Here is a 25,000-nt window from a genome sequence, read left to right as displayed (position 1 = left end):
CTGTAAATGTATATGTGTGTGCATGATTTTATATGTGTGTTTGTGTGTGTGTGTAAACCTTTATATTTATATGTGTGTGTGGGATTGAGTGCATGTGTCTGTGTGTATTCCTGTATATGTATATATGTGTATGGGAGTGTTTGTGTGTGTAATCCTGTATATGTATATGTGTGTGAGAGAGTGTGTGTGTGTCTGTGTGTATTCCTATATATGCATATGCGTCTGTGGGATTGTGGATGTTTGTTTATGCATAGTCCTTTATTTATACATGTGTGTGTGTGGGATTGTTTGTGTAATGCTATATATGTATATGTGTGTGTGGGAGTGTGTGTGTGTGTAATCCTGTATCTGTGTATGTGCATGTGGGAGAGTGTGCGTGTGTCTGTGTGTAATCCTGTATATGTAAATATGTGTGTGTGTGTGTGTGTGTGTGTGTAATCTTGTATATGTATATATGTGTGTGGCAGTGTGTGTGTATTTATATGTTTAATCCTGTATATGTATATGTGTGTTGGTGTTTGTGTATGTGTGTGTGTAATGCTGTATATGTATATGTGTGTATGGGATTGAGTGCATGTGTCTGTGTGTAATCCTGTATATGTACATATGTGTGTGGGAGTGTGTGTTTGTGTGTCTATGTGTAATCCTGTATATGTATTTGGGTATGTGGGATTGTGTGTGTGTTTCTATGTTTAATCCTGTTTATTTATAAGTGTGTGTGTGCTATCCTGTATATGTATATTTGTGTGCGTGTGTGAAAGTGTGTATGTGTCTGTGTGTAATCCTGTATATGTATATGTCTGTTTGGGAGTGTGTGTGTGTGTTTCTATGTTTAATCCTGTATATGTATATGTGTGTTTGTGTGTGTGTGTGTGTGTGTGTGTGTGTAATCTTGTATATGTATATATGTGTGTGGGAGTTTGTATGTGTGCCTGTGTGTACTCCTGTAAATGTATATGTGTGTGCATGATTGTATATGTGTGTTTGTGTGTGTGTGTAATCCTTTATACTTATATGTGTGTGTGGGATTGAGTGCATGTGTTTCTGTGTAATCCTGTTTATGTATATATGTGTGTGTGCGCGTGTGTGTGTGTGTGTGTGTGTGTCTGTGCGATTGTTTGTATGTGTGTAATCCTGTATATGTCTATGTGAGTGTGGGATTGAGTGCATGTGTCTGTGTGTAATCCTGCATATGTATACATGTGTGTGGGAGTTTGTGTGTGTCTGTGTGTTATCCTGTATATGTATATGAATTATTGGAAGTTTGTGTGTGAATTTGTGTGCAACCCTGTACATCTATATGTGTGTCTGTGCTTGTATAATCCTATATATGTATATGTTTGTGTGGGATTGTGTTTATGTGTCCATGTGTAATCCTGCATATGTATATGTGTGTATGGAAGTGTGTGGGTGTCTGTGTGTTATCCTGTATATGTATATGTGTGTGTGGGAGAGTGTGTATGTGCCTGTGGGTAATCCTGTATATGTTTATGTGTATGTGGGAGTGTTTGTGTGTGTCTATGCCTAATCCTCTATGTGTATATATGTCTGTGGGAGGGTGTGTGTGTCTATGTGTTATCCTGTATATGTATATGTGTGTTTGTGTGTGTGTGTGTGTGTCTGTGTGTGTGTGTAATCTTGTATATGTATATATGTGTGTGGGAGTGTGTGTGTGTGTAATCCTGTATATGTATATGTGTGTGAGAGAGTGTGTGTGTGTCTGTGTGTATTCCTATATATGCATATGTGTCTGTGGGATTGTGGATGTTTGTTTATGCATAATCCTTTATTTATACATGTGTGTGTGTGGGATTGTGTGTGTAATGCTATATATGTATATGTGTGTGTGGGAGTGTGCGTGTGTGTAATCCTGCATCTGTGTATGTGCATGTGGGAGAGTGTGCGTGTGTCTGTGTGTAATCCTGTATATATATATATGTGTGTGTGTGTGTGTGAGTGTGTACTCCTGTAAATGTATACATGTGTGCATGATTGTATATGTGTGTTTTTGTGTGTGTGTAATCCTTTATATTTATATGTGTGCGTGGGATTGAGTGCATGTTTCTGTATGTAATCCTGTATATGGATATATGTGTGTGGGAGTGTGTGTTTGTGTGTCTATGTGTAATCCTGTATATGTATATGTGTATGTGGGATTGTGTGTGTGTTTCTATATATAATCCTGTTTATTTATGTGTGTGTGTGTGTGTGTGTGTGTATGTGTGTGTGTGTGTGCTATCCTGTATATGTATATGTGTGTGCTTGTGTGAAAGTGTGTATGTGTCTGTGTGTAATCCTGTATATGTATATGTCTGATTGGGAGTGTGTGTGTGTTTCTATGTTTAATCCTGTATATGTATCTGTGTGTTTGTGTGTGTGTGTGTGTGTGTGTGTCTGTGTGTGTGTGTAATCTTGTATATGTATATATGTGTGTGGGAGTGTGTATGTGTGCCTGTGTGTAGTCCTGTAAATGTATATGTGTGTGCATGATTGTATATGTGTGTTTGTGTGTGTGTAATCCTTTATATTTATATGTGTGTGTGGGATTGAGTGCATGTGTCTGTGTGTAATCCTGTATATGTATATATGTGTATGGGAGTGTGTGTGTGTAATCCTGTATATGTATATGTGTGTGAGAGAGTGTGTGTGTGTCTGTGTGTATTCCTATATATGCATATGTGTCTGTGGGATTGTTGATGTTTGTTTATGCGTAATTCTTTATTTATACACGTGTGTGTGTGGGATTGTGTGTGTAATGCTATATATGTATATGTGTGTGTGGGAGTGTGTTTGTGTGTAATCCTGTATCTGTGTATGTGCATGTGGGAGAGTGTGCGTGTGTCTGTGTGTAATCCTGTATATGTATATATGTGTGTGTGTGTGTGTGTGTGTGTGTGTGTGTGTGTGTGTGTGTGTGTAATATTGTATATGTATATATATGTGTGGCAGTGTGTGTGTAATTATATGTTTAATCCTGTATATGTATATGTGTGTTGGTGTTTGTGTATGTGTGTGTGTAATGCTGTATATGTATATGTGTGTATGGGATTGAGTGCATGTGTCTGTGTGTAATCCTGTATAGGTACATGTATGTGAGAGAGTGTGTGTGTGTCTGTGTGTATTCCTATATATGCATATGTGTCTGTGGGAGTGTGGATGTTTGTTTATGCGTAATCCTTTATTTATACATGTGTGTGTGGGGGATTGAGTGTGTAATGCTATATATGTATATGTGTGTGTGGGAGTGTGTGTGTGTGTGTGTGTAATCTTGTATCTGTGTATGTGCATGTGGGAGAGTGTGCGTGTGTCTGTGTGTAATCCTGTATATGTATATATCTGTGTGTGTGTGTGTGTGTGTGTGAGTGTGTACTCCTGTAAATGTATATGTGTGTGCATGATTGCATATGTGTGTTTGTGTGTGTGTGTAATCCTTTATATTTATATGTGTGTGTGGGATTGAGTGCATGTGTCTTTGTGTAATCCTGTATATGTATTTGGGTATGTGGGATTGTGTGTGTGTTTCTATGTTTAATCCTGTTTATTTATAAGTGTGTGTGTGCTATCCTGTATATGTATATTTGTGTGCGTGTGTGAAAGTGTGTATGTGTCTGTGTGTAATCCTGTATATGTATATGTCTGTTTGGGAGTGTGTGTGTGTGTTTCTATGTTTAATCCTGTATATGTATATGTGTGTTTGTGTGTGTGTGTGTGTGTGTGTGTAATCTTGTATATGTATATATGTGTGTGGGAGTGTGTATGTGTGCCTGTGTGTAGTCCTGTAAATGTATATGTGTGTGCATGATTGTATATGTGTGTTTGTGTGTGTGTGTAATCCTTTATATTTATATGTGTGTGTGGGATTGAGTGCATGTGTCTGTGTGTTATCCTGTATATGTATATGTGTGTGTGTGCGTGTGTGTGTGTGTGTGTGTGTGTGTGTGTGTGTGCGATTGTTTGTATGTGTGTAATCCTGTATATGTCTATGTGAGTGTGGGATTGAGTGCATGTGTCTGTGTGTAATCCTGCATATGTATACATGTGTGTGGGAGTTTGTGTGTGTCTGTGTGTTATCCTGTATATGTATATGAATTATTGGAAGTTTGTGTGTGAGTTTGTGTGCAACCTTGTATATGTATATGTGTGTCTGTGCTTGTATAATCCTGTATATGTATATGTTTGTGTGGGATTGTGTTTATGTGTCCATGTGTAATCCTGCATATGTATCTGTGTGTATGGAAGTGTGTGGGTGTCTGTGTGTTATCCTGTATATGTATATTTATATGTGGGAGAGTGTGTATGTGCCTGTGGGTAATCCTGTATATGTATATGTGTATGTGGGAGTGTTTGTGTGTGTCTATGCCTAATCCTCTATGTGTATATATGTCTGTGGGAGTGTGTGTGTGTCTATGTGTTATCCTGTATATGTATATGTGTGTGTGGGAGTCTGTGTGTAATCCTGTAAATGTATGTGTGTGTGTGGGAGGTTGTTAATGTGTCTATGTGCAATCCTATATATATATATCTGTGTGTGGGAGTATGTGCATCTGTTTTTAATCCTGTATATGTATACCTGTGTGTGGGAGTGTCTGTGTGTGTCTGTATGTAATCCTGTATATGTATATGTCTTTGTGGTAGTGTGTGTGTGTTTCAATGTTTAATCCTGTATATGTATATGTGTGTTTGTGTGTGTGTGTGTGTGTGTGTGTCTGTGCGTGTGTGTGTGTTTGTGTGTGTTTATGTAATCCTGTATATGTATATGTGTGTGTGGGTGTTTGTGTGTGTCTGTGTGTTGTCCTGTATACGTATATGAACTTTTGCAGGAGTGTGTCTGTGTGACTGTGTGTAACCCTGTACATGTATATGTGTGTGTGAGTGTGTAATCATGTACAAGTATATGTGTGCGTGGAATTGTGTTTGTGTGTCTGTGTGTTGTCCAGTATATGTTTATGTACGTGTGAGAGTGTTTGTGGGTGTATGTGTAATCCTGTATATGTTTATTTGTGTGTGTGTGTGTCTGTGTGTTATCCTGTGTATATATATATATATATATATATGTGAGTGAAAGATGTGTGTGTCTGTGTGTAGTCCTGTATATGTATGTGTGGGAATGTGTATGGGTGTATGTGTAATTCTGTATATGTTTGTGTGTGTGTGTGTGTGTGTGTGTGTGTGTGTCTGTGTGTTATCCTGTAAATGTATATGGGTGTGTGTGGAAGTGTGTATGTTTCTGTGTGTAATCCAGTATATGTGAATGTCTGTGTGGGAGTATTTGTGTTTTTCTATGTTTAATCCTCCATATGTATATATGTGTGTGTGTGTGTGTGTGCGCGTGTAATGCTGTATATGTATATGTGTGTGTGGGAGTGTTTGTGTGTGTGATCCTGTATATGTATATGTGCATGAGGGAGAGTGTGCATGTGTCTGTGTGTAATCCTTTATATGTATATGTCTTTGTGTGTGTGTTTCTGTGTGTAATCCTGTATATGTATATGTCTGTTTGGGAGTGTGTGTGTGTGTGTGTGTGTGTGTGTGTAATCTTGCATATGTATATATGTGTGTGGGAGTGTGTATGTGTGCCTGTGTGTATTCCTGTAAATGTATATGTGTGTGCATGATTGTACATGTGTGTTTGTGTGTGTGTGTAATCCTTTATATTTATATGTGTGTGGGGGATTGAGTGCATGTGGCTGTGTGTAATCCTGTATATGTATATATGTGTGTGGGAGTGTGCGTGTGTGTGTATAATCTTGTATATGTATATGTGGTGTGGGGGAGTGTGCGTGTGTCTGTGTGTAATCCTGTATATGTATATGTGCGTGTGTGGGAGTGTGTGTATGCCTGTGTGTAATCCTTTATATGTATATGTGTGGGTGTGATTGTTTGTGCGTCTCTGTATGTAATCCTGTATTTGTATATGTCTTTGTGGTAGTGTGTGTGTGTTTCTATGTTTAATCCTGTATATGTATAGGTGTGTTTGTGTTTGTGTGTGTGTGTGCGTGTAATCCTGTATATGTTATTGTGTGTGTGTGTGTGTGTGTGTGTGTGTGTCTGTGTGTCTGTGTTATCCTGTATATGTATATGTGTGTGTGTGAAAGTGTGTGTGTGTGTCTGTGTGTAGTACTGTATATGTATATGTGGGAGTGTGTGTGGGTGTATGTGTAATCCTGTATATGTTTATGTGTGTGTGTGTGTGTGTGTGTGTGTGTGTGTGTTATCCTGTATATGTATGTGTGTGTGTGTGATAGTTTGTATGTGTCTGTGTGTAAACCTGTATATGTATATGTTTGTATGGGAGTGTGTGTGTATTTCTATGTTTAAGCCTGTATATGTATATTTGTGTTTGTGTTTGTGTATGTGTGTGTGTAATGCTGTATAAGTATATGTGTGTGTGGGATTGAGTGCATGCGTCTGTGTGTAATCCTGTATATGTATATGTGTGTGAGAGAGTGTGTGTGTGTCTGTGTGTATTCCTATATATGCATATGTGTCTGTGGGAGTGTGGATATTTGTTTATGCGTAATCCTTTATTTATACATGTGTTTGTGTGGGATTGTGTGTGTAATGCTGTATATGTATATGTGTGTGTGGGAGTGTGTGTGTGTGTAATCCTGTATCTGTGTATGTGCATGAGGGAGATTGTGTGTGTGTCTGTGTGTAATCCTGTATATGTATATATGTGTGTGTGTGTGTGTGAGTGTGTACTCCTGTAAATGTATATGTGTGTGCATGATTGTATATGTGTGTTTGTGTGTGTGTGTAATCCTTTATATTTATATGTGTGTGTGGGATTGAGTGCATGTGTCTGTGTGTAATCCTGTATATATATATATGTGTGTGGAAGTGTGTGTTTGTGTGTCTATGTGTAATCCTGTATATGTATATGTGTATGTGGGATTGTGTGTGTGTGTTTCTATGTTTAATCCTGTTTATTTATGTGTGTGTGTGTGTGTGCTATCCTGTATATGTATATGTGTTTGCGTATGTGAAAGTGTGTATGTGTCTGTGTGTAATCCTGTATATGTATATGTCTGTTTGGGAGTGTGTATGAGTTTCTATGTTTAATCCTGTATATGTATATGTGTATTTGTGTGTGTGTGTGTGTGTGTGTGTAATCTTGTATACGTATATGTCTGTGTGGGAGTGTGTGTGTATTTCTATGTTTAATCCTGTATATGTATATGTGTGTTTGTGTTTGTGTATGTGTGTGTGTAATGCTGTATATGTATATGTGTGTGTGGGATTGAGTGCATGTGTCTGTGTGTAATCCTGTATATGTATATGTGTGTGAGAGAGTCTGTGTGTGTGTCTGTGTGTATTCCTATATATGCATATGTGTCTGTGGGAGTGTAGATGTTTGTTTATGCGTAATCCTTTATTTATACATGTGTGTGTGGGGGATTGTGTGTGTAATGCTATATATGTATATGTGCATGTGGGAGTGTGTGTGTGTGTAATCTTGTATCTGTGTATGTGCATGTGGGAGAGTGTGTGTGTGTCTGTGTGTAGTCCTGTATATGTATATATGTGTGTGTGTGTGTGTGTGTGAGTGTGTACTCCTGTAAATGTATATGTGTGTGCATGATTGTATATGTGTGTTTGTGTGTGTGTGTAATCCTTTATATTTATATGTGTGTGTGGGATTGAGTAAATGTGTCTGTGTGTAATCCTGTATATGTATATATGTGTGTGGGAGTGTGTGTGTGTGTAATCCTGTATATGTATATGTGTGTGAGAGAGTGTGTGTGTGTCTGTGTGTATTCCTATATATGCATATGTGTCTGTGGGATTGTGGATGTTTGTTTATGCATAATCCTTTATTTATACATGTGTGTGTGTGGGATTGTGTGTGTAATGCTATATATGTATATGTGTGTGTGGGAGTGTGTGTGTGTGTAATCCTGTATATGTATATATGTGTGTGTGTGTGAGTGTGGACTCCTGTAAATATATACGTGTGTGCATGATTGTATATGTGTGTGCATGATTGTATATGTGTGTTTGTGTTTGTGTGTAATACTTAATATTTATATGTGTGTGTGGGATTGAGTGCATGTGTCTTTGTGTAATCCTGTATATGTATATATGTGTGTGGGAGTGTGTGTTTGTGTATCTATGTGTAATCCTTTATGTGTATATGTGTATGTGGGATTGTGTGTGTGTTTCTATATATAATCCTTTTTATTTATGTGTGTGTGCGTCTGTGTGTGTGTGTGTGTGTGTGCTATCCTGTATATGTATATGTGTGTGCGTGTGTGAAAGTGTGTATGCGTCTGTGTGTAATCCTGTATATGTATATGTCTGTTTGGGAGTGTGTATGTGTTTCTAAGTTTAATCCTCTATATGTATAAGCGTATTTGTGTGTGTGTGTGTGTGTGTGTGTGTGTGTGTGTGTGTGTGTGTGTGTGTTGTCCTGTATACGTATATGAACTTTTGCAGGAGTGTGTCTGTGTGACTGTGTGTAACCCTGTACATGTATATGTGTGTGTGAGTGTGTAATCATGTACAAGTATATGTGTGCGTGGAATTGTGTTTGTGTGTCTGTGTGTTGTCCAGTATATGTTTATGTACGTGTGAGAGTGTTTGTGGGTGTATGTGTAATCCTGTATATGTTTATTTGTGTGTGTGTGTGTGTCTGTGTGTTATCATGTGTATATATATATATATATATATGTGAGTGAAAGATGTGTGTGTCTGTGTGTAGTCCTGTATATGTATGTGTGGGAGTGTGTATGGGTGTATGTGTAATTCTGTATATGTTTATGTGTGTGTGTGTGTGTGTGTGTGTGTGTGTGTCTGTGTGTTATCCTGTAAATGTATATGGGTGTGTGTGGAAGTGTGTATGTGTATCTGTGTAATCCAGTATATGTGTATGTCTGTGTGGGAGTTTGTGTGTGTTTCTATGTTTAATCCTCTATATGTATATATGTGTGTGTGTGTGTGTGTGTGTGTGTGTGTGTGTGTGTGTGTGTGTGCGCATGTAATGCTGTATATGTATATGTGTGTGTGGGACTGTTTGTGTGTGTGATACTGTATATGTATATGTGCGTGAGGGAGAGTGTGCATGTGTCTGTGTGTAATCCTGTATATGTATGTGTGTGTGTGAGAGTGTGTGTGTGTGTCTGTGTGTATTCCTATATAAGCATATGTGTCTGTGGGAGTGTGGATGTTTGTTTATGCGTAATCCTTTATTTATACATGTGTGTGTGTGGGATTGTGTGTGTAATGCTGTATATGTATATGTGCGTGTGGGAGTGTGTGTGTGTGTAATCTTGTATCTGGGTATGTGCATGTGGGAGAGTGTGCATGTGTCTGTGTGTAATCCTGTATATGTATATATGTGTGTGTGTGTGTGTGTGTGTGTGTGTGTGTGTGAGTGTTTACTCCTGTAAATGTATATGTGTGTGCATGATTGTATAAGTGTGTTTGTGTGTGTGTGTCATCCTTTATATTTATATGTGTGTGTGGGATTGAGTGCATGTGTCTGTGTGTAATCCTGTATAGGTACATATGTGTGTGGGAGTGTGTGTTTGTGTGTCTATGTGTAATCCTGTATATGTATATGTGTATGTGGGATTGTGTTTGTGTTTCTATGTTTAATCCTGTTTATTTATATTTGTGTGTGTGTGTGTGTGTGTGTGTGTGCATGTATTGCTGTATATGTATATGTGTGTGTGGGACTGTTTGTGTGTGTGATCCTGTATCTGTATATGTGCGTGAGGGAGAGTGTGCATGTGTCTGTGTGTAATCCTTTATATGTATATGTCTTTGTGTGTGTGTTTCTGTATGTTATCCTGTATATGTATATGTGTGTTTGTGTGTGTATGTGTGTGTGTGCTATCCTGTATATGTATATGTGTGTGTGTGTGTGAAAGTGTGTATGTGTCTGTGTGTAATCCTGTGTATGTATATGTCTGTTTAGGTGTGTGTGTGTGTGTGTGTGTGTGTAATCTTGCATATGTATATATATGTGTGGGAGTGTGTATGTGTGCCTGTGTGTAGTCCTGTAAATGTATATGTGTGTGCATGATTGTATATGTGTGTTTGTGTGTGTGTGTAATCCTTTACATTTATATGTGTGTATGGGATTGAGTGCATGTGTCTGTGTGTAATCCTGTATATGTATATATGTGTGTGGGAGTGTGTGTTTGTGTGTCTATGTGTAATCCTGTATATGTATATGTGTATGTGGGATTGTATTTGTGTTTCTATGTTTAATCCTGTTTATTTATATTTGTGTGTGTGTGTGTGTGTGTGTGTGTGTGTGTGTGCATGTATTGCTGTATATGTATATGTGTGTGTGGGACTGTTTGTGTGTGTGATCCTGTATATGTATATGTGCGTGAGGGAGAGTGTGCATGTGTCTGTGTGTAATCCTTTATATGTATATGTCTTTGTGTGTGTGTTTCTGTATGTTATCCTGTATATGTATATGTGTGTTTGTGTGTGTATGTGTGTGTGCGCTATCTTGTATATGTATATGTGTGTGTGTGTGTGTGAAAGTGTGTATGTGTCTGTGTGTAATCCTGTGTATGTATATGTCTGTTTGGGAGTGTGTGTGTGTGTGTGTGTGTGTGTAATCTTGCATATGTATATATGTGTGTGGGAGTGTGTATGTGTGCCTGTGTGTAGTCCTGTAAATGTATATGTGTGTGCATGATTGTATATGTGTGTTTGTGTGTGTGTGTAATCCTTTATATTTATATGTGTGTGTGGGATTGAGTGCATGTGTCTGTGTGTAATCCTGTATATGTATATATGTGTGTGGGAGTGTGTGTGTGTGTAATCTTGTAAATGTATATGTGGTGTGGGGGAGTGTGCGTGTGTCTGTGTGTAATCCTGTATATGTGTATGTACGTGTGTGGGAGTGTGTGTATGCCTGTGTGTAATCCTTTATATGTATATGTGTGGGTGCGATTGTTTGTGTGTCTCTGTATGTAATCCTGTATATGTATATGTCTTTGTGATAGTGTGTGTGTGTTTCTATGTTTAATCCTGTATATGTATAGGTGTGTTTGTGTTTGTGTATGTGTGTGTGTAATGCTGTATATGTATATGTGTGTGTGGGATTGAGTGCATGTGTCTGTGTGTAACCCTATATATGTATATGTGTTTGTGAGACAGTGTGCGTGTGTCTGTGTGTATTCCTATATGTGCATATGTGTCTGTGGGAGTGTGGATGTGTGTTTATGTGTAATCCTTTATTTATACATGTGTGTGTGTGTGGGATTGTGTGTGTAATGCTGTATATGTATATGTGTGTGTGGGAATTTGTGTGTTTGTAATCCTGTATCTGTCTATGTGCATGTGGGAGAGTATGCGTGTGTCTGTGTGTAATCCTGTATATGTATATATGTGTGTGTGTGTGTGTGAGTGTGTAATCCTGTATCTGTATATGTGCATCTGGGATTGTGTGTGTGTGTGTGTGTGTAATCCTGTATATGTATATGTGCCTGTGTAATTTTGTGTGTGTCTGTGTGTATTCCTATATATGAATATGTGTCTGTGGGATTGTGGCTGTGCATCTATGTGTAATCCTTTATTTGTACAAGTGATTGTGTGTTATCCTGTATATGTATATGTGTGTGTGGGATTGTGTATGTGTGTAATCATGTATATATATATATCTATATGTGCGTGTGAGAGTTTTTGCGTTTGTTTGTAATCCTGTATATGTATATCTGTTTGTGGGAGTGTCTGTGTGTGTCTGTGTGTAATCCTGTAAATGTATATGTGTATGTGGGAGTGTTTGTGTCTCTGTGTATTCCTGTATATGCATATGTGTGTATGGGAGTGTGTGTGTGTCTGTGTGAAAACCTGTATATGTATACGTATGTGTGGGAGGGTGTGTGGGTGTATGTGTAATCCTGTATATGTATATGCGTGTGTGGGAGAGTGTGTGTGTGTGTGTCTGTGTGTTATCCTGCATATGGATGTGTGTGTGTGGGATTGTATGTGTGTGTCTATGTGTAATCCTGTATATTTATATATGTGTGTGTCTGTATGTAATCTTCTTTGTGCATATGTGTGTGTGGGAGTGTGTGTCTGTCTGTGTGTAATCCTGTATAGGTATATATGTGTGTAGGAGTGTGTGTGTGTATGTGTAATCCTGTATATTTATAAATGTATGTGTCTGTGTGTAATCCTGCATATGTATATGTGTGTGCAGGAGTGTGTGTATGTGCGTAATCTTGTATATGTATATGTGGTGTGGGAGAGTGTGCGCGTGTCTGTGTGTAATCCCGTGTATGTATATGTGCATGTGTGGGAGTGTGTGTATGCCTGTGTGTAATCCTGTATATGTATATGCGTGGGTGCGATTGTTTGTGTGTCTCTGTGTCTAATCCTGTATATGTATATGTCTTTGTGGTAGTGTGTGTGTGTTTCTATGTTTAATCCTGTATATGTATAGGTGTGTTTGTGTTTGTGTGTGTGTGTGTGTGTGTAATCCTGTATATGTATATGTGTGTGTGTGTGAAAGTGTGTATGTGTCTGTGTGTAATCCTATATATGTATATGTCTGTTTGGGAGTGTGTGTGTGTGTCTATTTTTAATCCTGCATATGTATGTGTGTGTGTGTGTGTGTGTAATCTTGTATATGTATATATGTGTGTGGGAGTGTGTATGTGTGCCTGTGTGTACTCCTGTAAATGTATATGTGTGTGCATGATTGTATATGTGTGTTTGTGTGTGTGTGTAATCCTTTATATTTATATGTGTGTGTGGGATTGAGTGCATGTGTCTGTGTGTAATCCTGTATATGTATATATGTGTGTGGGAGTGTGTGTTTGTGTGTCTATGTGTAATCCTGTATATGTATATGTGTATGTGGGATTGTGTGTGTGTTTCTATGTTTAATCCTGTTTATTTATATGTGTGTGTGTGTGTTTGTGTGTGTGTGTAATCCTGTATATGTATATGTGTGTGTGGGATTTAGTGCATGTGACTGTGTGTAATCCTGCATATGTATATTTGTGTGCAAGAGTGTGTGTGTGTTTCTATGTTTAATCCTGTTTATTTATATGTGTGTGTGTGTGTTTGTGTGTGTGTGTAATCCTGTATATGTATATGTGTGTGTGGGATTTAGTGCATGTGACTGTGTGTAATCCTGCATATGTATATTTGTGTGCAAGAGTGTGTGTGTGTAATCTTGTATATATATATATATGGGGTGTGGGGGAGTGTGCATGTGCCTGTGTGTAAGCCTGTAAATGTATATGTGTGTGCACAATTGTATCTGTGTTTCTGTGTTTAATCAAGAATATGTATATGTCTTTGCGGTGGTGTGTGTATGTTTCTATGTTTAATCCTGTATATCTATATGTGTGTTTGTGTGTGTGCGTGTGTGTGTGTGTGTGTGTGTGTGTGTGTGCGATTGTTTGTATGTGTGTAATCCTGTATATGTCTATGTGAGTGTGGGATTACGTGCATGTGTCTGTGTGTAATCCTGTATATGTATACATGTGTGTGGGAGTTTGTGTGTGTCTGTGTGTTATCCTGTATATGTATATGAATTTTTGGAAGTGTGTGTGTATGTCTGTGTGTAACCCTGTACATGTATATGTGTGTCTGTGGGTGTATAATCCTGTATATGTATATGTTCATGTGGGATTGCGTTTATGTGCCCATGTATAATCCTGCATATGTATATGCGTGTATGGAAGTGTGTGTGTGTCTGTGTGTTATCCTGTATATATATATGTGTGTGTGGGAGATTGTGTATGTGCCTGTGTGTAATCCTGTATATGTTTATGTGTATGTGGGAATGTTTGTGTGTGTCTATGCCTAATCGTCTATGTGTATATATGTCTGTGGGAGTATGTGTGTGTCTTTGTGTTATCCTGTATATGTATATGTGTGTGAGGTAGTGTGTGAGTGTCTATATGTAATCCTGTATATGTATATGTGTCTGCGGGAGTCTGTGTGTGTCTGTGTGTAATCCTGTATATGTGTGTTGGAGTGTGTGTGTGTGCCTATGTGTAATCCTCTATATGTATATGTGCGTGTAGGAATGTGTATGTGTGTGTGTATGTGTAATCCTGTATTTGTATGTGTGCATGTAGGTATGTGTGTGTGTCCATGTGTAATCCTGTCTATTTAAATGTGTGTGTGGTACTGTGTGTGTTTGTGCCTGGGTGAAATCCAGTACATTTATATGTGTGTGTAGGAGTGTGTGTGTATGTCTGTGTGTAATTCTGTATATGTATATGCTTGTGTGCGGGAGGGCGTGTTTGAAATTCTGTATATGTGTGAGTGTGTGTGGGAGTGTTTGTCTGTGTGTGTGTGTGTGTGTGTAATACTGTGTTTGTATATGTGTGTATGGGAGTGTGTGTGTTTCTGGGTGTAATACTGTATATGTATATGTGCCTGTGTGATTTTGTGTGTGTCTGTGTGTATTCCTATATATGAATATTTGTCTGTGGGAGTGTGGCTGTGCATCTATGTGTAATCCTTTATTGTTACAAGTGATTGTGTGTTATCCTGTATATGTATATGTGTGTGTGGGATTGTGTATGTGTGTAATCATGTATATATATATATATCTATATGAAGTGTGAGAGTTTGTGCGTGTGTCTGTGTGTAATCCTGTATATGTATATGTGTGTGTGGGAGTGTGTGTGCATCTGTGTGTAATCCTGTACAGGTATATGTGTCTGTGTGTGAGCGTGTAATCCTATATATGTATATGTGCATGTGGGATTGTGTGTGTGTGTCTGTGTGTAATCCTGTAAATGTATATGTGTGTGTGGGAGTTTGTGTATGTGTCTATGTGCAATCCTGTATATATATATATATCTGTGTGTGGGAGTATGTACGTCTGTTTGTAATCCTGTATATGTATACCTGTGTGTGGGAGTGTCTGGGTGTGTCTGTGTGTAATCCTGTAAATGTATATGTGTATGTGGGAGTGTTTGTGTCTGTGTGTATTCCTGTTTATGTATATGTGTGTATGGGAGTGTGTGTGTGTGTCTGTGTGAAAACCTGTATATGTATTTGTATGTGTGGGAGTGTGTGTGGGTGTATGTGTAATCCTGTATATGTATATGCGTGTGTGGGAGAGTGTGTGTGTGTGTGTGTGTGTGTGTGTGTGTCTGTGTGTTATCCTGCATATGGATGTGTGTGTGTGGGATTGTGTGTGTGTGTCTATGTGTAATCCTGTATACTTATATGTGTGTGTCTGTGTGTAATCCTCTTTGTGCATATATGTGTGTGGGAGTGTGTGTGTGTCTGTGTGTAGTCCTGTATAGGTATGTATGTGTGTAGGAGTGTGTGTGTGTGTGTCTATATGTAATCCTGTATATTTATAAGTGTATGTGTCTGTGTGTAATCCTGCATATGTATATGTGTGTGCAGGAGTGTGTGTGCGTGTGTGTAATCTTGTATATGTATATGTGGTGTGGGGGAGTGTGCGTGTGTCTGTGTGTAATCCTGTATATGTCTATGTGCATGTGTGGGAGTGTGTGTATGTCTGTGCTTAATCCTTTATATGTATATGTGTGGGTGCGATTGTTTGTGTGTCTCTGTGTGTAATCCTGCATATGTATATGTCTTTGTGGTAGTGTGTGTGTGTTTCTATGTTTAATCCTGTATATGTGTAGGTGTGTTTGTGTTTGTGTGTGTGTGTGTGTGTAATCCTGTGTATGTTTTGTGTGTGTGTGTGTGTGTGTGTGTGTGTCTGTGTTATCCTGTATATGTATATGTGTGTGTGTGAAAGTTTGTGTGTGTGTCTGCGTGTAGTCCTGTATATGTATATGTGTGCGTGTGTGTATGAAGGGGGTATGCATGTGTGTGTGGTTTGTGTGTGTGTGAATGTGTGTGAGGGTGTGTGTGTGGGTAGGTGTGTGGGTGTGTATGTGTGTGTGTGGGGGGGATTGCATATGTGTGGTGTGTGCAGTGTGTGTGTGTGTGGTGTGCGTGTGTGTAGATGTGTCATGTGTGTATGTGTGGGTGTGTGTGTGTGGGTCTGTGTGTGGGTCTGTGTGTGTATGTGTGTGGGTGTGGGTGTGTGTGTATGTGTGGGTGTGTGTGTGTGGGGGTGTGGGTGTGGGTGTGCGTGTGTGTGTGTGTCTGTGTGTGGGTGTGAGTGTGTGTAGGGGTGTAGGTGTGTATGCGTGACTGTGTGGGTGTGTGCATGTGTGTAGGTGTGGGCGTGGGTGAGTGTGTAGGGGTGTGTGTATTTGGGTGTGTGTGTGGGTGGGTGGGTGTGTGTCTGTGTGTGTGTGTGTGTTTGTGGGTGTGTGTGTGTTTGGGTGTGTGTGTGTGGTGTGTGTGTGTATGTGTGTATGTGTGTGTGTGTATGTGTGTCTGTGTGGGTGTATGTGTTTGTGTGTGGGTGTGTGTGTGGTGTGTGTGTGTGTGTGTGGCTGTGTGTGTGGTTGTGTGTGGGGGTGTGAGTGTGTGTCGGTGTGTGCATGTGTGCATGTGTTTGCGTGTGGTGTGTGTATTGCTGTGTGTGTAGTTATGTATAATTAAATGTAAATGTTTGTGTGTGTATGTGTGGGTAGGAGTGTGGGTGTGTATGTGTGTGTGTGTGTATGAGGGGGGTGTGCGTGTGTGTGGTTTGTGTGCGTGTGAATGTGTGTGAGGGTATGTGTGTGGGTAGGTGTGTGGGTGTGTATGTGTGTGTGTGTGGGGGGGGTTGCATGTGTGTGGTGTGTGCAGTGTGTGTGTGTATGTGGGTGTGTGTATGTGTGTGTGGTGTGCGTGTGTGTACATGTGTGTGTGTGTATGTGTGTGTGTGTGGGTGTTTGTGTGTGTGTGTGGGTGTGGGTGTGCGTGTGTGTGTGTGTCTGTGTGTGGGTGTGAGTGTGTGTAGGGGTGTAGGTGTGTATGCGTGACTGTGTGTGTCTGTGTGGCTGTGTGTGTTTGTGTGTGGCTGTGTGTGTGCATGTGTGTGTTGTGTGTGTGAGCGTGGCTGTGTGTGTGGTTGTGTGTGGGTGTGTGTGTGTGTGTCAGTGTGTGTATGTGTATGTGTTTGTGTGTGGTGTGTGTGGTGCTTGTGTGTGTGTTGCTGTGTGTGTATTTCTTTATATGTAAATGTGTGTGTGGTGGGGTAGGAGTGTGGGTGTGGATGTGTGCGTGTGTGTATGAGGGTGTGTGTGTGTGTGGTGTGTGGAGTGCGTGTGTGTGGGAGTGTGTGTGGGTATGTGTGAGTATGTGTGTGGGTGTGGGTAGGTGTGGGTGTGTATGGTTGTGTGTGTGTGTGGGTATGTGTGTGGGTGTGTGTGTGTGTGTGGGTGTGTGTGTGTTTGGGTGTGTGTGTATGTGTGTGTGGGTGTGTGTGTGGGTATCTGTGTGGGTGTGTGTGCGTGTGTTGGTGTGTGGGGGTGTGTGTGGGTGTTTATTCGTGCGTGGCTGTGGGTGTGTGTGTGGTTGTTTGTGAGTGTGTGGGGTGGGTGTGCATGTGTGTTTGGGTGCATGCATGTGTGTGCATGTGGGTGGGTGTGTGTGGGTGTGTGTGTTTGCGTGTGTGTGTGTTTGTGTGTGTGGGTATGTGTGGGGGGTATGTGTGTGTGGGTATCTGTGTGGCTGTGTGTGTGGATGTGTCTGGGTTTGTGAAGGTTTTTGTGTGTGGGTGGGTCTGTGTGTGTGTGTGTGGTTGTGTGTGTGTGTGTGTGTGTGTGTGTGTGGATGTGTGTGTGAGGGTGTGTGTGGGTGTGTGTGTGTGTATTACTGTATATGTAAATGAAATGTAAATGTGTATGTGTCTGCGTGTGAGTGTATGGGTGTTGTGGGTGTGTGGGGGTGAGTGGGTGTGTGTGTGTTTGTGTGTTTGGGTGTGTGGATTTGTGTGTGTGTGGGTGTGTGTGAGAGGGTAGGTTTGTGTAGGGTGTGTGAGTGTGTGAGTCTGTGTGTGGGTGTTTGTGCGGATGTGTGGGTGTGTGTGTGGGTGTATGTTTGTGTGTGTGTGGGTGTGGATGTGTGTGTGGGTGTGTGTGAGGGTGTGTGTGGGTGTCTGTGTGTGAATGTACGTGTGTGAGGGTGTGTGGGTGTGAGTTTGTGTGTTGGTGTGTATCTGTGAGTGTATGTTTTTATGTGGCTGTGAGTAGGTGTATCTCTGTGTGTGTGTGTGGGTGTGTGTGTGTATGTGTGTGTGGATGTGTCTGGGTTTGTGAAGGTTTTTGTGTGTGGGTGGGTGTGTGTGTGTGGTTGTGTGTGTGTGTGTGTGTGTGAGGGTGTGTGTGGGTGTCTGTGTGTGAATGTGCGTGTGTGTGGGTGTGTGGGTGTGAGTTTGTGTGTTAGTGTGTATCTGTGAGTGTATGTTTTTATGTGGCTGTGAGTAGGTTTATATCTGTGTGTGTGTGTGGGTGTGTGTGTGTATGTGTGTGTGGGTGTGTGTGTGGGTGTCAGTGTGTGTGGGTATGTGTGCATGTGCGGGTGTGTGTGGTTGTTTATGTGTGGTTGGGTGTGGGTTTATGTGTGTGTGTGTGGTTCTTTGTGTGTGTGTGTGTGTTTGGGTGTGTGTTTGGGTGTGTGCATGTGTGTAGGTGTGGGCGTGGGTGAGTGTGTAGGGGTGTGTGTATTTGGGTGTGTGTGTGTGGGTGGGTGGGTGTGTGTCAGTGTGTGTGTGTGTGTGTTTGTGGGTGTGTGTGTGTTTGGGTGTGTGTGTGTGGTGTGTGTGTGTATGTTTGTGTGTGTGTGTATGTGTGTCTGTGTGGTTGTGTGTGTTTGTGTGTGGGTGTGTGTGTGGTGTGTGTGTGTGTGTGTGGCTGTGTGTGTGGTTGTTTGTGGGGGTGTGAGTGTGTGTCGGTGTGCGCATGTGTTTGCGTGTGGAGTATGTATTGCTGTGTGTGTAGTTCTGTATAATTAAATGTAAATGTTTGTGTGTGTGTGTGTGGGTAGGAGTGTGGGTGTGTATGTGTGCGTGTGTGTATGAGGGGGGGTGTGCGTGTGTGTGTGTCATTTTTGTGCATGTGAATGTGTGTGAGGGTGTGTGTGTGGGTAGGTGTGTGGGTGTGTATGTGTGTGTGGGGGGGGTTGCATGTGTGTGGTGTGTGCAGTGTGTGTGTGTGTGTGTGTGTGTGTGTGTGTGTGGGTGGGTGTGTGTATGTGTGTGTGTGGTGTGCATGTGTGTACTTGTGTGTGTGTATGTGTGTGTGTGTGGGTGTGTGTGTGTGGGTGTGGATGTGCATGTGCGTGTGTGTGTCTGTGTGTGGGTGTGAGTGTGTGTAGGTGTGTGGATGTGTATGTGTGACTGTGTGTGTCTGCGGCTGTGTGTGTTTGTGTGTGGGAGTGTGTGCGTGCGTGTGTGTTGTGTGTGTGAGTGTGGCGCTGTGTGGTGCTTGTGTGTGTGTTGCTGTGTGTGTATGTGTTTGCGTGTGGTGTGTGTGGTGCTTGTGTGTGTGTATTGCTGTATGTGTAGTTCTGTATATGTAAATGTAAATGTGTGTGTGTGTGTGGGTAGGGGTGTGGGTGTGTATGTGTGCGTGTGCGTAGGAGTGGGGTGTGGGTGTGTGTGTGGTTTGTGTGTGTGTGTGAATGTGTGTAAGGGTGTGTGCGCGTGGGTATGTGTGTGGGTGTGTATGTGTGTGTGTGTGGGAGGGAGTTGCATGTGCATGGTGTGTGCAGTGTGTGTGTGTGTGAGTGTGTGTGGTGTGCATGTGTGTAGATGTGTGGGTGTGGCTGTGTGTGAGTGTGTGTGGGGGTGTGTGTGTGTGTGTGGATGTGTGTGTGTAGATGTGTGTGCGTGTGTATGTGTGGGTGTGTGTGGGTGTGTGTGCGTGTGTGTGTTGTGTGTGTGAGTGTGGCTGTGTGTGGTGCTTGTGTGTGTGTTGCTGTGTGTGTATGTGTTTGCGTGTGGTGTGTGTGGTGCTTGTGTGTGTGTAGTTCTGTATATGTAAATGTAAATGTGTGTGTGTGTGTGGGTAGGGGTGTGTGTGTGTATGTGTGCGTGTGCGTAGGAGTGGGGTGTGCATGTGTGTGTGGTTTGTGTGTGTGTGTGAATGTGTGTAAGGGTGTGTGTGCGTGGGTATGTGTGTGGGTGTGTATGTGTGTGTGTGGGAGGGAGTTGCATGTGCGTCGTGTGTGCAGTGTGTGAGTGTGTGTGTGGTGTGCATGTGTGTAGATGTGTGGGTGTGGCTGTGTGTGGGTGTATGTGTGTGTATGTGGGTCTGTGTGTGGGTCTGTGCATGTATGTGTGTGGGTGTGGGTGTGGGTGTGTGTATGTGTGTGGATGTGTGTGTGTAGATGTGTGTGCGTGTGTATGTGTGGGTGTGTGTGGGTGTGTGTGCGTGTGTGTGTTGTGTGTGTGAGTGTGGCTGTGTGTGGTGCTTGTTTGTGTGTTGCTGTGTGTGTATGTGTTTGCGTGTGGTGTGTGTGGTGCTTGTGTGTGTGTATTGCTGTGTGTGTAGTTCTGTATATGTAAATGTAAATGTGTGTGTGTGTGTGGGTAGGGGTGTGGGTGTGTATGTGTGCGTGTGCGTAGGAGTGGGGTGTGCGTGTGTGTGTGGTTTGTCTGTGTGTGTGAATGTGTGTAAGGGTGTGTGTGCGTGGGTATGTGTGTAGGTGTTTATGTGTGTGTGTGTGGGAGGGAGTTGCATGTGCGTGGTGTGTGCAGTGTGTGTGTGTGTGTGTGAGTGTGTGTGTGGTGTGCATGTGTGTAGATGTGTGGGTGTGGCTGTGTGTGGGTGTGTGTGTGGGTGTATGTATGTGGGTCTGTGTGTGTATGTGTGTGGGTCTGTGCATGTATGTGTGTGGGTGTGGGTGTGTAGATGTGTGTGTGTATGTGTATGTGTGGGTGTGTGTGGGTGTATGTGTGGGTGTGTGTCGGTGTGCATGTTTGTGTGTCTGTGTGTGGGTGTGTGTGGTGTGTGTGTCTGTATGTGTGTGTGTGTGTGGGTGTGTGTGGTGTGTGGGTGGGTGTGTATATTTGTGTGTGGGTGTGTGTGTGTGGGTGTGGGTATGGATATGTGTGTGGGTGTGTGTGCGTTTGTGTGTGTGTGTGTGTATTACTGTATATGTAAATGAAATGTAAATGTGTGTGTGTCTGCGTGTGAGTGTATGGGTGTTGTGGGTGTGTGGGGGTGAGTGGGTGTGTGTGTTTGTGTGTTTGGGTGTGTGGATTTGTGTGTGTGTGGGTGTGTGTGAGAGGGTAGGTTTGTGTAGGGTGTGTGAGTGTGTGAGTCTGTGTGTGGGTGTTTGTGCGGATGTGTGGGTGTGTGTGTGGGTGTATGTTTGTGTGTGTGGGTGTGGATGTGTGTGTGGGTGTGTGTGTGTGTGTGGTGTGTGTGGTGTGTGTGGGTGTATGTGTGTGTGTGGGTGTCAATAAGGGTGTGTGTGTGTGTGTGTATGTGTGGGTGGGTGTGGTGTTTGAGTGTGTATGTGTGTGGATTTGTGTGGGTGTGTGTGGTGTGTGTGGGGGGGGGTGTATGTGTGTGTGGAGTATGTTTGTGTGTGTGTGTGGGTGTGGATGTGTGTGTGTGTGTGGTGTGTGTATTTGTGTGTTTGCACGTGGGTGTGTGTGTGTTTGGGTGTGTCAGTGTGTGCATGTGTGTGTTTTGGTGTGTGTGTGTTTGCTGAGTGTGTGGGTGTGTTGTGGGTGTGTGTGTGCATGCTTGTGAGTGGGTGTCTATGTGTATTCCTGTATATGTAAATGTAAATGTGTGTGTGTGGGTGCGTCGGGGTGTGTGTGTGGGGGTGTGTGTGTGTGTGTGTGTGTGGATGTGTGTGTGGTTGTGGGTGTGTGGTTTTGTGTGTGTGTGTGTGTGCGGGTGAGTGTGTGTGTAGCTTTGTGTGTGGGTGTGGGTGTGTGCGTGGGTGTGGGTGTGGGTGTGTGTGTGTGTGTGTGTGTGTTTGGGTGTGTGTGGGTGTGTGTGTGTTTGGGTGTGTGTGTATGTGTGTGTGGGTGTCTGTGTGGGTGTATGTGGGTGTGTGTGGGTGTGTTGGTGTGTGGGTGTGTGTTGGGTGTTTGTGTGTTTGTGAGTGTGTGTGTAGGTGTGTGTGTGTGTGTTTGGGTATGTGTGTGTGGTGTATGTGTGTGTGTGTGTGTGGCTGTGTATGTGTGACTGTGTGTGTCTGCGTGGCTGTGTGTCTGTGTGTGGGTGGGTGTGTGGTGTGTGTGTGTGTATGTGTGTGGCTGTGTGTGTGGTTGTGGGTGTGTGTGGGTGTGGTTTTATGCGTAGGTGTGTGTATGTGTGGTTGTGTGTGTGTGGTTGTGTTTGTGTGGGTGTGTGTGTGAGGGTGTGTGTGTGGGTGTGGGTGTGTGTGTGGATGTTTCTGTTGTGTGAGTGTGTATGTGTGTGTGTTTGGGTGGATGTGTGTAGGTGTGTGGGTGTATGTGGGGGGGTATGTGTGTGTGGGTATCTGTGTGGGTGTGTGTATGGATGTGTGTGGGTTTGTGAAGGTTTTTGTGTGTGGGTGGGTGTGGGTGTGTGTGTGTGGTTGTGTGTGTGTGTGTGTGTGCGTGTGTGAGTGAGGGTGTCTGTGGGTGTGTGTGTGTGAATGTGTGTGTGTGTGAATGTGTGTGTGTGTGTGTGGGTGTTAGTTTGGGTGTGTGTGTCTGTGAGTGTATGTTTTTATGGGGCTGTGAGTAGGTGTATATCTGTGTGTGTGTGTTTGGGTGTGCATGTGTGTGTTTGGGTGTGTGTGTGTGGGTGTGTGTGTGGGTGTGTGTGTGGTTGTGGGTGTGTGGTTGTGTGTGTGTGTGTGTGTGTGCGGGTGTGTGTGTGTGTACGTGTGTGTGGTGTGGGTGTGTGCGTGGGTGTGGGCGTGTGTGTGTGTTTGGGTGTGTGTGTGGGTGTGTGTTGGTGTGTGTGTGTTTGGGTGTGTGTGTGTATGTGTGTGTGGGTGTCTGTGTGGGGGTGTGTGTGCGTGTGTTGGTGTGTGGGTGTGTGTGTGTGTGTTTGTGTGTTTGTGAGTGTGTGTGTAGGTGTGTGTGTGTGTGTTTGGGTATGTGTGTGTGGTGTATGTGTGTGTGTGTGGGTGTGTAGGTGTGACTGTGTGTGTCTGCATGGGTGTGTGTGTTTGTGTGTGGGTGTGTGTGTGGTGTGTGTGTGTGTGAGCGTGTGAGTTTGGGTGTGTGTGTCTGTGAGTGTATGTTTTTATGTGGCTGTGAGTAGGTGTATATCTGTGTGTGTGTGTTTGGGGGTGTGTGTGTGTGTGAGGGTGTGAGTTTGGGTGTGTGTGTCTGTGAGTGTATGTTTTTATGTGGCTGTGAGTAGGTGTATATCTGTGTGTGTGTGTTTGGGTGTGTGTGTGTGTGTTTGGGTGCGTGTGTGTGGGTGTGTGTGCGGTTGTGGGTGTGTGGTTGTGTGTGTGTGCGGGTGTGTGTGTGTGTACGTGTGCGTGGGTGTGGGTGTGGGTGTGTGTGTGGATGTGTGTGTGTGTGTGGGTGTGTGTGGGTGTGTGTGTGTTTGGGTGTGTGTGTGTATGTGTGTGTGGGTGTCTGTGTGTGGGTGTGTGTGCGTGTGTTGGTGCGTGGGTGTGTGTGTGTGTTTGTGTGTTTGTGAGTGTGTGTGTGTATGTGTGTGGATGTGTGTGTGTAGATGTGTGTGCGTGTGTATGTGTGGGTGTGTGTGGGTGTGTGTGCGTGTGTGTGTTGTGTGTGTGAGTGTGGCTGTGTGTGGTGCTTGTGTGTGTGTTGCTGTGTGTGTATGTGTTTGCGTGTGGTGTGTGTGGTGCTTGTGTGTGTGTATTGCTGTGTGTGTAGTTTTCTATATGTAAATGTAAATGTGTGTGTGTGTGTGGGTAGGGGTGTGGGTGTGTATGTGTGTGTGTGCGTAGGAGTGGGGTGTGCATGTGTGTGTGGTTTGTGTGTGTGTGTGAATGTGTGTAAGGGTGTGTGTGCGTGGGTATGTGTGTGGGTGTGTATGTGTGTGTGTGTGGGAGGGAGTTGCATGTGCATGGTGTGTGCAGTGTGTGTGTGGTGTGCATGTGTGTAGATGTGTGGGTGTGGCTGTGTGTGGGTGTATGTGTGTGTATGTGGGTCTGTGTGTGGGTCTGTGCATGTATGTGTGTGGGTGTGGGTGTGGGTGTGTGTATGTGTGTGGATGTGTGTGTGTAGATGTGTGTGCGTGTGTATGTGTGGGTGTGTGTGCGTGTGTGTGTTGTGTGTGTGAGTGTGGCTGTGTGTGGTGCTTGCGTGTGTGTTGCTGTGTGTGTATGTGTTTGCGTGTGGTGTGTGTGGTGCTCGTGTGTGTGTATTGTTGTGTGTGTAGTTCTGTATATGTGTTTTTGTTTGTGTGGGTGTGTGTGTGTGTGTGGGTGTGTGTGTGGTTGTGGGCATGTGGTTTTGTGTGTGTGTGTGTGTGCGGGTGTGTGTGTGTGTAGCTTTGTGTGTGGGTGTGGGTGTGTGCGTGGGTGTGGGTGTGTGTGTGTGTGTTTGGGTGTGTGTGGTTTGTGTGTGTTTGGGTGTGTGTGTGTATGTGTGTGTGGGTGTCTGTGTGGGTGTATGTGGGTGTGTGTGGGTGTGTTGGTGTGTGGGTGTGTGTTGGGTGTTTGTGTGTTTGTGAGTGTGTGTGTAGGTGTGTGTATGTGTGTTTGGGTATGTGTGTGTGGTGTATGTGTGTGTGTGTGTGTGTGTGTGTGGCTGTGTATGTGTGACTGTGTGTGTCTGCGTGGCTGTGTGTTTGTGTGTGGGTGTGTGTGTGGTGTGTGTGTGTGTATGTGTGTGGCTGTGTGTGTGGTTGTGGGTGTGTGTGGGTATGGTTTTATGCGTAGGTGTGTGTGTGTGTGGTTGTGTGTGTGTGGTTGTGTTTGTGTGGGTGTGTGTGTGGGGGTGTGTGTGTGGGTGTGGGTGTGTGTGTGGTTGTGGTGTGTGGTTGTTTGTGTTTGTGTGTGTTTTTGGGTGTGTGTGTGTGTGTGTGGATGTGTCTGTTGTGTGAGTGTGTATGTGTGTGTGTTTGGGTGGATGTGTGTAGGTGTGTGGGTGTATGTGGGGGGGTATGTGTGTGTGGGTATCTGTGTGGGTGTGTGTATGGATGTGTGTGGGTTTGTGAAGGTTTTTGTGTGTGGGTGGGTGTGGGTGTGTGTGTGTGGTTGTGTGTGTGTGTGCGTGTGTGAGTGA

At 43.0% G+C, this 25,000-nt stretch overlaps 1 protein-coding gene across 1 annotated transcript in view; it reads left to right on the top strand.

Moving 5' to 3' along the window:
- Nucleotides 1-25,000, top strand: part of slc5a1 (solute carrier family 5 member 1) — a 181,152-nt gene that overhangs the window by 111,391 nt on the left and 44,761 nt on the right. The window lies entirely within an intron of this gene.

Source organism: Carcharodon carcharias, chromosome 13 (assembly GCF_017639515.1).
Source record: "Carcharodon carcharias isolate sCarCar2 chromosome 13, sCarCar2.pri, whole genome shotgun sequence".
In the NCBI taxonomy this organism is placed as follows: domain Eukaryota; kingdom Metazoa; phylum Chordata; class Chondrichthyes; order Lamniformes; family Lamnidae; genus Carcharodon; species Carcharodon carcharias.
This window is presented reverse-complemented; position numbering and strand designations above follow the sequence as displayed.